Source organism: Puma concolor, chromosome B2, assembly GCF_028749965.1.
Source record: "Puma concolor isolate L17-30 chromosome B2, mPumCon1.1.hap2, whole genome shotgun sequence".
Taxonomy (NCBI): domain Eukaryota; kingdom Metazoa; phylum Chordata; class Mammalia; order Carnivora; family Felidae; genus Puma; species Puma concolor.
This window is the reverse complement of record NC_141671.1, coordinates 29,511,713-29,528,355: the sequence shown is the minus strand read 5'-3', so window position 1 is coordinate 29,528,355 and position 16,643 is coordinate 29,511,713. Positions and strand designations below refer to the sequence as shown.

At 42.1% G+C, this 16,643-nt stretch overlaps 1 non-coding gene across 1 annotated transcript; it reads left to right on the top strand.

The window, feature by feature from the left end:
* Positions 1-7,477: 7,477 nt before the first annotated feature.
* Positions 7,478-7,584, top strand: LOC147580827 (U6 spliceosomal RNA). Its single transcript, XR_015251766.1, has one exon. It is a non-coding gene; the product is annotated as a U6 spliceosomal RNA (small nuclear RNA).
* The last annotated feature ends 9,059 nt before the right edge of the window (positions 7,585-16,643 follow it).

Sequence of the window (16,643 nt, the reverse complement as noted above, 5' to 3'; positions counted from 1 at the left end):
ATACATGGATATATATGGATCTATCTATATATCGATATATTGAAATATCTATATCTATACCCCTCTCAATAGATAGATAGATTCCGGTGTCAGTTAAACAACTGTCTGACACAGGGCAGTATTCACAATGAAGGCAGCGAGCCCATCTTTCCAATCAATGTCAGTAGAACAGTGGGCTAAAATAATGTAGTGTATTTTACACAGACTATCCCTAATGCAGGGGATTCTAAATCTCTCAGTTTCTCCCTATACACTTTGCTTACTCTAACTATATATGTGGGCTTCTCCCTCCTTCATTTCCTGGATTAAGAGCCAACTGTCTCTGGCTAGTCTACCTCAGGATGGAGATTTTAAGAAAATTTCCCAAATAGCTGCATAATCTTTTGTCTCAGGGAACCCCCTTCTCTTCTCAGGCCCGACATAGAATGCCTAATTCCACTAGTGAAAAACAAAACAAAACAAAACAAAACAAAACGAAGCGAAATAATACAAAAACAAAAGAGAAATCAGTATCTTTTCATCTATCTGAAATGACAGGATTTAGGACCAGGTGAACTCTTTCTCTGCCCTCTGTGTCTTTATCTCTCTTCAAGCCTCTTTGTGGCTTCTCACCTTTTCTGCTTTCCTTCTTTCTCCCCTTTCTGCACAGCCTGGGGGTGTAACTTGCAAGTCTGGCTCTACAATGCCTCAGACCCAACACCTCGTCCCCAGGCCGTCAAAAGGCAAAAAACACCCTTCTTACACTTTAAATTTCCTCACTGGTTCCATGGGAAAAAATTGACAATGGTAAACTTTCAAGGGGACAAAGATAAAATATTATTAAGATAGGCATGCCTTTTAAATTATAAAACTTTATTAAGGTTTACGAAAGGTCAAATAAGTTCATGTTATCTCTGTTCCAATTTGTTAGCGAAAGGATGAATTAAAGTAATGGTTAAATTTGTCCGTCTCATAGTTTTCATGGGTAATTGTTAAAAATAGATTTCAGGGTCTTTGGTAACCTAAAACTTGAATATTTTCCTTAAATAATAAATTGAAAAAACTTTATAGGACACTTAGGCCTCTTGCAAATCAAATGGAATGCTGAAACATTGGTTGTGAAACAGAGGTTGACTTCTGACTGCTTGTGGCAAAAAAAGAAAAGAACCACTAAAACTGTCTAAATCCATTGAAAAAACATGCTTTATGCTCAATGGATTCATGAGTGTAACACCTAAAAAATATTCTGATGTATCAGACAAGTCAAAATTGGTAACCACTTAGTTTTCACTGGAGACTAAGGTTTGTAAGAGTGAAATTTCTGCTAAATGTAATCAAATCTAATGGAAAGAAGTAACTTCCTATATAAAAAATTAAGAGATATGTAAAATAGATATAAAAGTAACAAATTTTGTTAAAGGTAACAATCAACTCAACAAAGGAATACATAAATATGTTTATAAATATATAAATGTACCTATTTATAAGAAAATGAATATAAAAATATGTTTTTTTATAAATAAATGAATAAATAAATATAATTATTTATAAGTAAATAAATATAATGTTAATAAAGGGAAAACAAGAGGACAGCACACGCTTTTACACCGTTTTCCATAAGACTTGTTTGGAATTACCAATTCCTTATAATCCACAAGGCCGAGCAATTGAAAACTAAGCACATCAGACACTCAAAAACATGTTAAAGAATACAAAAAGGGAGAAACACACCTGGCTGTCTGCATTAAACCTCAGCTCCTTCTTGAGGGTGCTAGGATTACTGTCAACTTTTCAAATCTTAATCCTCAAGAACTAACTGCAGCTGAGTGATATTCTTCAAAATAAGATAAACCCTCTCAACCTATGGTGCTATGCAAAACCCCCGAAAGGAGGGTCCACATGGACTGGTCTCAAGAAACTTCTCACCTGGGGTCGAGGATATGCTTATGTTCTTTCAGATTCTGGACCTCTGTGGATACCCTCTCAGTTGGTGAAGACTTACCATGGCATCATGGAGACCCCCCCCCAGGACATCTTCCAATGAACCAAGACTTCCGGAGAATGACTCTGAGTGAGCGGCCACTGCCCCCTTTTTCAAGAAGAAAGAAGCTTCTTCATGGACTCCTCATCCTGAAGCCACTACACAAATGCAAGTCCTTGCCCCTGATATCACAAGGGGAAGCTTTAAATGCCTGTCCAACCAGGCCAGGATCCTCTTACAACACAATGGTTTTCAGATACCCAAATTCACAACTGATGGCCATGATTTCTGTCCTGCACAAAAATTCAATAAGTGTAATCCTGATTCTTCTCCTTGCCCTCATTTGCCCAGGCAAGCTCAATATTCAGATTGGGCTCATCTCCTTAACCCACCTCCATTTGATAGCGTAACACTCCTAGCCCGGGATATTCCTATTAGCAGTAATGACACAGAGTTCATGGAAGGAGTTAATCTTAACACAGCCTTCCAAACGGAACAAGAGTATTGGCTTTATATGCCAAGACCTCAATGGTGGCTTCCTGCAGCACCTCCTATGTGGTTAATAAACTTAGCAACTTATCTCCTTGTCTCCAACTAAAAATCAACTGGCTTTTGCATGTACAGTCTAAAACCTCTACAAGGCCAGACAATGTTACCTTTGTGTCCACCACAAGCTTTGATATACCTCAAAAAACAAGCATATCTCACCCTCATGATGTTATAGCTTGCTCTAGTCTCAGCTATTCAGACCACCCCTGGAATAATATTACTTGGGCAACCTGTTATGGAGAGACTGAGCATACGCTTCACTGAGGTATTTGACAGTATTATGGACAGGGTTGCTAGAGGACATCTTGAAATAAAATGTTCAAATAAGCCCACATCCTCTGAACAGTCTAGTAGAAGGAATGTTTTCTGGAAAGATGGAGGTTTATCTGGCCCTCCAATTTCTGCACATAAAGGGAAATGGAAAGGACCTTGCCTTTTTAATCTTTGGAAGCTAAGACTCCACTTCTTCACTCTTAGGATTAGCAACAGTGAAATTTATGCAAATTGGCATAGGAACACAACAAGGATCCGTTTGCATAGACCAGTATTTGTGTCCTTCTCCCTATGTTCTCTTTGCTACCTCCACTTTACAGATCAAATAACTAGAAAATAATCATCGTATCTCTACTTCCCAGGGCTGATTTACGTCTTGCATAAGTAATGAGGACATCACCTAATTATATATCAAGTCTTTATTAGTACTTAGTATGTCTCAACCTGGGTTCCTGTTCATAGCTCTGAGCCCTCCCTATATGCATCCTTGAGGACTAATAGCACTTTCCAAGCTTGTTCACCTCACTGAGGCCTCTCATAACCTCCAGTGACTCCCCAGCCTGTCCTCATAGCACACTTGTTCTTTTCACTATTACAGTTCTTGCCCCCCCTTCTATTTTCACATCTTGCCTGTCATACCTCTGTTCTCCCCAGCAGACTGTGAGGACCTGGCAGGGAGGGACCACTTTGTCATTGGAAGCCTTGCTTCCAACGTGGGCCCAGCAGATCCCCTGGCACAGGTGCATGGGTGGAGCAGTTACTGAATGAAGAAATAGGAGGACCGTGGAGCCCTTCCTCTACACTTTGCTTGGCTTCCTCTGTGAAGATTATTACTAGTCATGGGAGATTCCTATTGTATCTGAAGCAGGGGAAATCCAGAACCTCTGCAGAACGTTTGTCTTGTTCAATTCCTCCAGCAAATCTCAGTGGGAACCAGTGATACAGGAGCCTGCCTGTTCCCTGGTGTCCAGCGCTAGCACTGGAGACACAGGCATGAAGACCACCAAACAAAATCAGCACCATTATGTGGCTGACATGAAGGCAGTGGCCTTTTAAGTTCCCTGGGTAAACTCAGGACCTACAGGCTCCAAGGCTGGGCAAGGGATCTCCAGCTTCTGCGCTTCCCATTACTCTGTCCATCCCCAGTGTATACTTTTGACTCATGAGGCATCTTCCTGTCAGCCAGAAAAATGACACCCTGTTTCCAAATGAAGAGCCCGGGGGCCCAACATGCACTGGTATTGGCCTTGCACTCTAGACTCAGTGTCCTGTGCTCTGACATGTCCTTCCCTTTCCCGAGTCCTCACCACTTCAAGTCCCCAAGCCTCTCTAGGCTCTAAATGGCTCCCAGTAAGTATCAAGCACTTCTCTAGTATCCCAGAGCACAGTGAGTCATCCACGGAGAACCCAGGCCAATTGACACTTCATGACTCTATGGAACTCTCGAGAAATCCACTGCTAACACAACACTATATGGGAGAACACTGAAGCCTTATCTTCTGTAGCTATTGTCTAAACTAAGGGGAGTTAGTTCATCATATTTCCAGCTGCCCACAGAGTTGGGCTGTAGGACCCTAGGCCTTTCCTCTGGAGGCTGGGCCAAGGATGGCCCTGGGTCCAGCAGAAACCTAGGAACATCAAGAATTCATTGCCTATCTTTAGAACTTTGTACATGCAGATCCAGGGGGAAGATGGCAGCGTAGGAGGATGCTGGGCTCACTGCGTCTTGCTGATTACTCAGATTCCAACTACATTTGCCTAAATAACCCAGAAAACTGCCAGAAGACTAGCAGAATCGATTCTCTGGAGCCAAGCGCAGATGCAGAGGCCCACGGAAGAGGGTAGGAAGGGCGGAGAGGTGGTGCGCCTTACACGGACTGGCGGGAGGGAGCCAAGGCAGAAGGGCAGCCCGCCGGCCAAGCAGAGGCCCTGAGTCTGGCTTGCAAAAGCAGAGGGGTCAGACGGAGTGTGTTCTGACAGCAAGCGGGACTTAACATCTGGAAGTTTATATAAGTTAACAGCTCTGCTCAGAGAGCGGGAAGGCTGGAGGACAACGGGAGGGAGAGTTGCTGGGCCCCCGGGATGAGAGAGCTCAGCTTGACGGGGAACAAAGACGCTGGCCAGGACCATTTCCCTCGCCCATCCCCCAGCCAAAATCCCAAAGGGAAGCAGTTCCTGCCAGGGAACTTGCTCCCTCCGCGCAAACACCCAACGCTGTGCTTCTGTGGATCCATCGCTCTGGCGGTGGGTCTGACTCCCTCCCGGTGCCGCAGGTCCCCTCCCGAAGCGGATCTCCGAAGGATAAATGAGCTGAGACTGCCCCTCGCAACACTGTGCACCTTGCCGATCCACCCCAGCTAATACGCCAGAAGGTACACACCAGTCTGTGGCCCCAGCGGTGGGATGGGGGCAGACATCAGGTCTAACTGCGGCCCTGCCCTCCAACGCAAGTTATTCAAGACAGCACAGGGGAAGTGTCCTGCAGTTCCACACCACTCCAGGAACTATCCAAAATGACCAAACGGAAGAATTCCCCTCAAAAAAATCTCCAGGAAATAACAAGAGCTAAGGAACTGATCAAAAAGGACTTAAAACAGTATAACAGAGAGTGAATTTAGAATGTTACTCGAAATTAATCTCTGGGCTTGGAAACAGTATAGAGGACAGCAGAGAATCTATTGCTACAGAGATCAGGAACTAAGGAACAGTCAGGAGGAGCTAAAAAAATGCTATAAACGAGGTGAAAAATAAAAAGGAGACAACCACGGCTCGTACTGAAGAGGCAGAGGAGATAATAGGTGAACTAGAAGATAAAATTATGGAAACAGAGGAAACTGAGAAGAAATGAGATAAAAAATCCAGGAGTATCAGGGGAAAGTTAGAGAACTAAGTGATGCACTAAAGAGAAAAAATCTAGGCATAATTGGTATGCCAGAGGGGGAAGAGAGGGGGAAAGGTGCTGAAGGTGTACTTGAAGAAATCACAGGTGAGAACTTCTCTGATCTGGGGAAGGAAAAAGGCATTGAAATCCAAGAGGCACAGAGAACTCCCTTCAGACGTAACTTGAATCGATCTTCTGCACGACATATCATAGTGAAACTGGCGAAATACAAGGATAAAGAGAAAATGCTGAAAGAAGCTAGGGATAAACGTGCGGTAACATATAAAGGAGACCTATAAGATTCGTGACTGATCTCTCTACTGAAACTTGGCAGGCCAGAAAGGAATGGCAGGAGATCTTCAATGTGATGAACAGAAAAAATATGCAGCCGAGAATCCTTTGTCCAGCGTCTGTCATTTAGAATAGAAGGAGAGATAAATGTCTTCCCAAACAAAAACTGAAGGAATTCGTCACCACTAAACCAGCTCTACAAGAGATCCTAACGGGGATCCTGTGAGATAAAGTACAAGAGACATTTCTACAAGCATGAAACCTACAGACATCACAATGACTCTAAACCCATAGCTTTCTATAATACAACGTAAGTGGACTAAATGTGCCAACCAAAAGACATAAGCTATCAGAGTGGATAAAAAAACAAGTCCCATCTATTTGCTGTCTACAAGAAACTCATTTTAGACCTGAGGACACCTTCATATTGACAGTGAGGGGATGGAGAACTATTTATCATGCCACTGGAAGTCAAAAGAAAGCAGGAGTAGACATACTTAAGACTTTAATTTAAAGGCTGTAACAAGAGAGGAAGAAGGGCATTATATCATAATTACAGGGTCTATCCATCAGGAAGAGCTAACAATTATAAATGTCTATGCGCCGAGTATGGGAGCCCCCAAATATATAAAACAACTATTCACAAACATAAGCAACCTTATTGATAAGAGTGCGGTAATTGCAGGGGACTTTAACAGTCCACTTACAGATATGGATAGATCATCTAGACACATGGTCAATAAGGAAACAAGGGCCCTGAATGATACATTGGATCAGATGGCCTTGACAGATATATATAGAACGCTGCATCCCAGAGCAACAGAATAGACTTTCTTCTCGAGTGCACATGGAACCTTCTCCAAGATAGATCACATACTGGGTCACAAAACAGCCCTTCATAAGTATACAAGAACTGAGATCATATCAGGCATAATTTCAGACCTCAATGCCATGAAGCTTGAAAACAACCACAGGAAAGAGTCTGGAAAACCTCCAAAAGCATGGAGGTTAAAGAACACCTTACTAAAGAATGAGTGGGTCAACCAGGCAATTGGAGAAGAAATTAAAAAAATATATGGAAACTAAAATGAAAATACAATTCAAACGCTTTGGGATGCAGGAAAGGCAGTTATGAGAGGAAAATACATTGTAATCCAGGCCCATCTCAAGAAACAAGAAAAATCCCAAATACAAATTCTAACAGCACACCTAAAGGAAATAGAGGGGAACAGAAAGACAGCCTAAACCCAGCAGAAGAAGAGATATGACTTTCCAGGGGAGTCCTACCAGACGTCTAAAGCAGGGAAGATACCTATCCTTCTCATGCTATTCCAAAAAATAGAAAGGGAAGGAAAACTTCCAGTCTCATTCTATGAAGCCAGCATTACTTTGATTCCTAAACGAGACAGAGACCCATTTTAAAAAGAGACCTACAGGTCCATATCCCTGATGAATATGGATGCAAAAATTCACAAGAAAATACTAGCCAATTGAATTCAACAGCATATAAAAAGAATTATTCAGTGCTCGCTTCGGCAGCACATATACTAAAATTGGAATGATACAGAGAAAATTAGCATGGCCCCTCCGCAAAGATGACAGGCAAATTCGTGAAGCGTTCCATATTTTTAAAAATGAATAAATACGGGCGCCTGGGTGGCGCAGTCGGTTAAGCGGCCGACTTCAACCAGGTCACGATCTCACGGTCTGTGAGTTCGAGCCCCGCGTCGGGCTCTGGGCTGATGGCTCAGAGCCTGGAGCCTGTTTCCGATTCTGTGTCTCCCTCTCTCTCTGCCCCTCCCCCGTTCATGCTCTGTCTCTCTCTGTCCCAAAAATAAATAAACGTTGAAAAAAAAAATTAAAAAAAAAATGAATAAATAAAGCACAGGCATGAGAAAAAAAATAATAAAAATAAATAAAAAAATAAAGAAAAACTATAAGACATTAATCAAAGAAATTAAAGAATCCACAAAAAAAATGGAAAGATATTTTGTGTTAAAAAAAAAATTATTCACCGTGATCAAGTGGGATTCATTCCTGGGATGCAGGGCTGGTTCAACATTCGCAAATCCGTCAACGTGATACATCACAGTAATAAAAGATAAGAACCATATGATCCGGTCAATCGATGCAGAAAAGGCATTTGACAAAATTCAGCATCCTTTCTTAATAAAAACCCTCAAGAAAGGATAGAAGGGACACAAATATAATAAAAGCCATTTATGAAAACCCCAGCTAACATCACCCTCAATGGGGAAAAACTGAGAGCTTTTTCCCTGAGATCAGGAACACGACAGGGATGTCCACTCTCACCGCTGTAGTTTAACATAGTGTTGGAAGTTCTAGCATGAGCATTCAGACAACAAAAGGAAATCAAAGGCATCAAAATTGGCAAAGATGAAATCAGGCTTTGACTTTTTGCAAGATGACATGATATTATACATGGAAAATCCGATAGAGTCCACCAAAATTCTGCTCGAACTGATACATGAATTTAGCAAAGTTGCAGGATACAAAATCAATGTACAGAAATCAATTGTATTCTTATACACTAATGATGAAGCAACAGAAAGACAATAAACTGATCCCATTCACAATTGCACCAAGAAGCATAAAATAACTAGGGATAAATCTAACCAAAGATGTACAAGAGCTGTATGCTGAAAACTATAGAAAGCTTATGAAGGAAATTGAAGAAAATATAATGAAATGGAAAAACATTCCATTCTCACGGATTGGAAGAATAAATATTGTCAAAATGTCAGTACTACCCAACGCTATCTACACATTCAATGCAATCCCAATCAAAATTGCACCAGCATTCTTCCCGAAGCTAGAACAAGCAATGCTAAAATTCATATGGAACCACAAAAGGCCCCGTATAGCCAAAGTAATTTAGAAGAAGAAGACCAAAGCAGGAGGCATCACAATCCCAGCCTCTACTACAAAGCTGTCGTCATCAAGACAGCATGGTATTGGCACAAAACAGACACATAGACCAATGGAATAGAACTAGACCCAGAACTAGACCCACAAACGTATGGCCAACTAATCTTTGACAAAGCAGGATTTTCCAATGGAAATATCTCTCTAACAAATGGTGCTGGGAGAGCTTGGACAGCAACATGCAGAAGGTTGAAACTAGGCCACTTTCTCACACCATTCACAAAAACAAACTCAAAATGGATAAAGGACGTGAATGTGAGACAGGAAACCATCAAAACGCTAGAGGAGAAAGCAGGAAAAGACCTGTCTGACCTCAGTCATAGCAATTTCTTACTCGACACATCCCCAAAGGCAAGGGGATTAAAAGCAAAAAATGAACTACCGGGACTTCATGAAGATAAAAAGCTTCAGCCCAGCAAAGGAAACAACCAACAAAACTAGAAAGCAACCAACGGAATGGGAAAAGATGTTTGCAAATGACATATCGGACAAAGGGCTAGTATCCAAAATCTCTAAAGAGCTCACCAAACTCCACACTCGAAAATCAAATAACCCAGTGAAGACATGGGCAGAAGACATGAATAGACACTTCTCTAAAGAAGACATCCGGATGGCCAACAGGCACAGGAAAAGATGCTCAACGTCGCTCCTCATCAGGGAACTACAAATCAAACTCACACTCAGATATCACCTCATGCCAGTCAGAGTGGCCAAAATGAACAATTCAGGAGACTATAGATGCTGGAGAGGATGTGGAGAAACGGGAACCCTCTTGCACTGTTGGTGGGAATAAAATTGGTGCAGCCACTCTGGAAAACAGTGTGGAGGTTCCTCAAAAAATTAAAAATAGACCTAACTTATGACCCAGCCGTAGCACTGCTAGAAATTTACCCAAGGGATACAGGAGTACTGATGCATAGAGGCACTTGTACCCCAATGTTTATAGCAGCACTCTCAACAATAGCCAAATTATGGAAAGAGCCTAAATATCCATCAACTGATGAATGGATAAAGAAATTGTGGCTTGTGGCAATGAGAAAGAATGAAATATGGCCCTTTGTGGCAACGTGGATGGAACTGGAGAGTCTTATGCTAAGTGAAATAAGCCATACAGAGAAAGACAGATACCCAATGTTTTCACTCTTATGTGGATCCTGAGAAACTTAACAGAAACCCATGGGGGAGGGGAAGGAAAAAAAAAAAAAAAAGGTTAGGGTGAGAGAGAGCCAAAGCATAAGAGACTCTTAAAAACTGAGAACAAACTGAGGGTTGATGGGGGGTGGGACGGAAGGGAGGGTGGGTGATGATGGGTATTGAGGGGGGCATTTTTTCGGGATGAGCACTGGGTGTTGTATGGAAACCAATTTGACAATAAATTTCATATATTGAAAAAATATATATAAAAGTAAAAGCAAAAAAAGGAAAGAACTCTGTGCATGCACCTCTAAAAATTGACGCTGCTGCCCCATGACAGAGCTGTCTTTAACCGCTTTCTTCTTTCTGTCTCGTCACTTTCCCAAGTGTCCACTTTTTCTTCAACACATCTTTCTGTTTGTGTGTGCCAGTGCCCATGTGAGGATTTGCATAGCAGCATGACTCCAAATGGACAGCAAGTGCAGGCATGATTCCTCCCAGAATATGACAGCCTCTCCTTTCTAAAGCAAGAGTGATGGCAGGGGTTTCAGCCATGGCCTAAAACAGCAGATTCCAGCCTTCTCTTCTGGACTCCTCCCCCCCCCCCCCCCCGTGGTCTGGGCCAGTCTTAATCTCTTGATGAGATCATTCACCCCATTGTACCTTGAGAGCTCAGACACGTAACTACAAAAGCCATTTCTCCAGAGGATGTGATGTCAGGCTCCATTAACAGTGGATGGGGTGTCTGGTAGGGAGTGCTCAGCCACGCCTGTATACTAAGAATTCTGGTGTACTGTATACAACTGTAAAAGCCGGCATAATATAGGCAAATGTGTGGAGCCAGTGAAGATATAGCAGGTCTTTGTCCTCTACCAGGTACGCAGGACATCACTGACCCAGGAGTGTAGGCGTGTGCTCCCTTGCTTTATGACGTGTGCTAATGCAGCCAAGACTCTGCTCAAGAAGTAGGTCTTCAGCACCCACCCCACCCCACTAGCACCTACTTTTCCCAGTAGAGACGGCATGGATATCATTCAGGCAGAAACACTATATCTCTGAATACCTCCACACCTTCCACACCTGCCTCTGCTGCTAGGCATGCAGAGATCTGTTATTCAGAAAGACATAGATCATTTCCGAAGGCAAATAATTCTCCAAAGATAAAGTTCTTGCTTTGCTTACAGTTATAGTTGTGCCCCTGTATTAGATATCTGAGGAAGAAACATGAAACCGATGTGTTTCTTTCTCATACAAGTGAAACCTGGACGTGGTTAGTCTATAACAAATTATGGATTGCCCACCATCACATACAAGTGATCTCCCTGCTCTAACATCTTAGTATATGATTTCCTTTGTCAACATCTAAAAAAATCAGAATCCATACTTCACACATTATGCTATGGATAAAACCTCAAGTTCTTTCCATAAAAATTAATTGGTCTTGAATAAAGTTTCCTTTAATTATTATATAAATTTAGATAAAATGCAACCTGTACATTGAGATATAGTGTTTTAAACTGATCAAGTAATTAAAGTGTTTTATTATTTTTCCTGAAAAACACTTTATCCACAAATATCCCATTTTGGCATATTTCTTACTTTGACGTTTATAAAGCACAGCACCAAAACAAAACTGTGTGTGTGAACAAAGCTCCAAGATAAACTGAGTTAGGATAGATGGCTCACAATGGAGGTGCAAAAGTAGCAAGACCAAATCATCTACTCATTTTTTTCCTATTTTTTCCCAAAATTTTATTTAAATTCTCGTTAGTTAACATACAGTGCAATATTAGTTTCTGGAGTACAATTCAGTGATTCCTCATTTATTCACAAAAACCAGTGCTCATCATAACAAGTGCCCTCCTCAACGCCCATCTGCCAATGCTCATCCCCCACCCACCCAGAAAGAGAAATCAGTGAATGACTCCATTGACAATTGCACCAATGGTACTTTGTAAGATAGATATCAATGTAACCAAAGAGGTATAAATTGTGTACTCTGGCAACATAACATGGAACTGAAAGAGGACAAAAATGAATGGGAAAACATTCCCTGCCCATGGTTTGGAAGTACAAACTTGGTTTAGATGGCTATACTACCCAAAGCAATCTACACATTTAAGGCAATCCTTAACAAAATACCACCGTTATCGTTCACAGAAAAAACGATCCTGAAATTCCTATGGAATGACATAAGACCCCAAGTAACCAAAGCAATCCTGAATAAGAAAAGCAAAGCTGGAGGTCTCATTTTGAACTTATTCCAAAGAGCCCTTAAAAGAAACACAAGAAAAACGAGACAACGGAAAGAAAGCTTAATGATTATTGTGACTGACTCACGTATTCCAAGAATACTTCCTTTTGTTTTGTCTGCATGCTCAGCAGTAATCAAATAAAATCAAATGTTTGCCTCTGAGATGTTTAGAATAAATGAAAAAAAAAAAAAAACACAGCAGAAGGTGTTATCCTGAAGTTTCAATGTTTCTGACATTCTCTAATCCTAAGTGTTTGAAAATATTCAAACTCCTCATTTCTAGCTGATAGTAGAATTTGAAAAAGTGCAGGAACCACAAATGACACACTGTCTTTCAAGTGAATTTAGATCTTTCTGTGTTTATGTCACATGTCACTTCCCTGTTTGGAGATTACACAGAAGTACTCAAAGCTCAACCTCTGGAAGGCTTCCCACTTTAGTTGAAAGATGGTTTCTCTACAGGCTTCTTTCACAGAGGTGAGTATATTGCACTATGTTCATAGGCCTCGCATGAGTCTTCAAACACTTCAAACTCAGTGAAACGAAGTTTAGGTGAAAGAGCCCCTCCCCAACAGTCTTGTTTCAGGGGGTTGAGCATTTGGCTCTTTCCATGTAGGTCATGCTTGGGTTTTCAAACTATGTTAACGTTGTAAAACCACATGTCAGGTGAAAGGTGCTTTCCCCACAGTGTGTTTTCACAAAAGTGAGTATGTGGAACTTTCCTCATAGGGCGGGCATACACGTCTCACCTAGCGATGTTAGTGGAAAGATGGTTTCCCCACAGTGTTTTTCCACTGATTTCAGTACATGGCGCTTTCTGAACGCATAGGACCCGCATAGGCCACGCACTCAGAGAAACCACAAGTTAGTTGAAAAATGCTTTCTCTACCGTATGGTTTCACAGAGTTGAGTGTATGGCACTTCGCGCATAGGCCCCGCATAGGTTTTCAAACGAGATGCTACTTGAAAAATTGTCCCACAGTGTATTCTCTCACGGTGTCCCTTTCCTCATCGATCCCCACAAAGGTTTTCAAACACTTCTTTCTACCTTAGTCATAAAAGATGTTCCTTGAAAGACGGTTTCCGCCCCAAGTGCTGTAGAAGGTATTTTCGGCGCAGGTCCCGCAGACATTTTCAGACATTTCTAACTGAGTGAACCGAGATGTTAGTTGAAAGACAGTTTCGCCACAGTGCTGTTTCACAGACAAGAGCGCATGGCACTCTCCTTCTAGGCGCCGCATGTGTATTCCAACACTTCTGACTCAGGGAAGGATTGTTTGTCCACAGTGTTGGTTCACAGAGTTAAGTCTATGGCTCCTTCCCCGTAAGCCATGCAAAGGATTTAAAACCATTTTCGCTTTGTGAAACAAGATGTTAACTGAAAGATGTTTATCCCACAGTGCTGTTTCATAGAGTTGAGAACACGCACCTTCTGCCTAAGCTGCGCAGTGTTTTTCAAACACTTCTAACAGTGAAACAAGATGTTAGTTGAAAAATGGCTTTTCCACAGTAATCTCTGACAGTGTCAATTATAAGTCCCTTTCCTAATTGTTCTCCGCGTAGATTTCCAAACATTTCTAACTCAGTGATGCAAAATATTAGTTGAAAGATGCTGTCCGCAAACTGCAGTTTGACAGAGTTGAGTATATTGCACTTTGGGCATAGGCCCCACATAGTTTTGAAAAACTTTTAATTTTAGGGCAACGAGATGTTAGTTGAAAGATGGTTCCCCCACCAGTGTTGTTGTTGGAAAGACGGTTTGTCCACAATATTCTCTCACGGCGTCAAGTATATGTCACTGTCCTGAACGTTCCCCGCATAGATTTCTCAAACATTTCTAATTTAGTGAACCGAGATGTTAGTGGAAAGATGGTTTGGCGACAGGGTTGTTTCACAGAGTTGAGAATATGGCACTTGGTCTGTAGGCGCCGCACTTGTCTTCAAAGCGTTCTCGTTTAGTGAAACCTGAGGTTAGTGGAAAGTTTTTCACCACAGAGTTGACCATAGGGCACTTTCGCCACAAGCCCCGCAAGTTTGTCAGGAGTTCCAACTAAGTGAAGTGAGATGTCAGCTGCAAGGTGGCTTCCCCACAACGTTGCTTCACAGATTGAGTCCATGGAACTTACCATTTGGGCCCCGCATAAGTTTCCAAACAGTTCTCAGTGAATTCAGATGTTTGTTGAAAGAGTCTTTCACCGCCGTGTAGATTGCCAGAGTAGCGTATAAGGCATTTTATGGGTCGGCCCCATAAACGGTTTGAACCACATCTACCATAGTGAAACCTGATGATTTTTGAAAGATAGTTTCTGCACAGTGTTTGTTCCATTCAGAGTTGAGCTTATGGCACGTTCGTCATTGGCCCCGCATAGTTTTTCAAACGCTTCTAACTTCTGAAGCAAGATGTTCGTTGAAGGATCGTTTCCACACAAAGTGTCTTTGCCAGAATTGAGTAAATAAAAGGCACCACCCCTTAGGCCACCCGTGTATGTTCCAACGACTCTGTGACTTAGTGAAACCAGATTTTGGGTGATGGCTTCCCTTCGGTGTTGTTTCACAGAGTATATGGCACTTACGTTGTAGGTCCTGCGTAGATTTTCAAGCAGTTCTCACTAAGTGAAATCAAGAGTTAGTTGAAAGGGTGTTTCACCACACTGTTGTTTCACAGAGTGGAGTGTATGGCACCATCCGCCTTGGTCCCGAATGTGTATTCAAGCGTTTCTAACTCGGTGAAAGCAGATTGTAGGGGAAACATGCCTTCCCCACCTTGTTGTTTCCAGAGTTGCGCCCATGGCACTTTCCATAAGTAGTTCATGCATAGGTTTTCAAAGTCTTCTTTGGGAAACTAGATGTGAGTTGAAAGTTGTTTCTCCATGGTGTTTTTTCGCAGAGTTGATTACCTGGCCCTTTCCACATGGTCCCCGCCTAGGTTTTATTACGCTTCTATCTAGTGACACAAGTTGTTAGTTGAAAGACGGTTTATCCACAGTATTCTCTCAGTGTCGAATGCATGCTACTTTCCACATCGTTCCCCGTATAGGTTTTCAAACACTTCGAACGTAGTGAGAAAATGTTGGTTGAACGACGGTTTCTGCAAAGTGCCGTTTGCCAGAGCTGAGTATATGGCAGTTCCGTCACAGGCCCCTCATAGTTTTTTGAAACCCTTCTAACTTGGTGAAACGAGATGGCAGTTGAAAGATGGCTTCCCCACGGTGCTTTTTCACAAACTTGAGTATATGGCACTTACTGTGTAGGCCCCGCCTAGGTTTTTTAAAGAAGTCTCTCCCACTCAGTGAAACCAGATGATAGTTGAAAGATTGTTTCACCACAGTGTTCTTTCACAGAGTGGAGTATAGGTCACTTTTGTCATAGGCCCCGAAAGGGTTTTCAAAGAGTTCTCACTTAGCGAAATCAGATGAGCGTTGAGTGTTTCAAAACAGTGCTGTTTCACAGAGTGGAGTGTATAGCACTATCTGCCTAGGCCCCTCACGTGTAGTCAAACTTTTCTAATTTAGTGAAATCAGATCTTAGATGAAACGTGGTTCCTACTCAGTGTTGTTTCGAGAGTTGAGCATATGGCTCTTTCCTTGTAGGTGATCCACAGGTTGTCAAACTATTTTAACTTGAAAATAGGTGATTTCAATATTTTAACTTGATGTTAGGTGAAAGATGCCTTGTCCACAGTGTTTTCTCACATAGTTGATTGAGTATATGCACCTTTCTGCATACTTCCCACATAGGTCTTCAAATCCTTCTTAGTGAAACAAGATAGATGGCAGTTGAAAGGTGGTTTGTTCACAGTATTCTCTCACAGAGTCGTGTATATGTCACTTTCTGCAGCGTTCCCCGCGTATGTTTTCATATACTTTTAACTTAGGGAAACAAGATGCTACTTGATAGATTGTTTTTGCAAAGTGCTGGTCGACGCCGCTAAGTATATGGCTCTTTTGGCCTAGGCCCCGAATAGGTTTTCCAAGAGTTCTCACTTGGTGAAATCAGGTGAGACTTGAAAGAGAGTTTCAAAACACTAGTGCTTGCAAAGTGCTGGTTGACAGAGTTGAGGCTATGGCACGTCCGGCATTGGCTTCTCATATAGTTTCTGGAACAATTCTAACTTAGTGAAACGAGACAGTGGAAAGAGGGTTTCCCCACAGTGTTGTTTCACAGAATTCAGTATATGACGCTCTCTGCCTGGTCCCCGCATTGCTCTTCAAACAACTCTAACTTAGTGAAAGGACATGTCAGTTGAAAGATGGTTTCCCTACCATGTTGTTTCACAGAGTTCAGTATATGACACTCTGCCCAGGCCCCGTATATGGTTACCACCACGTCTAACTTGGCGACAAGAGATCTTCCTT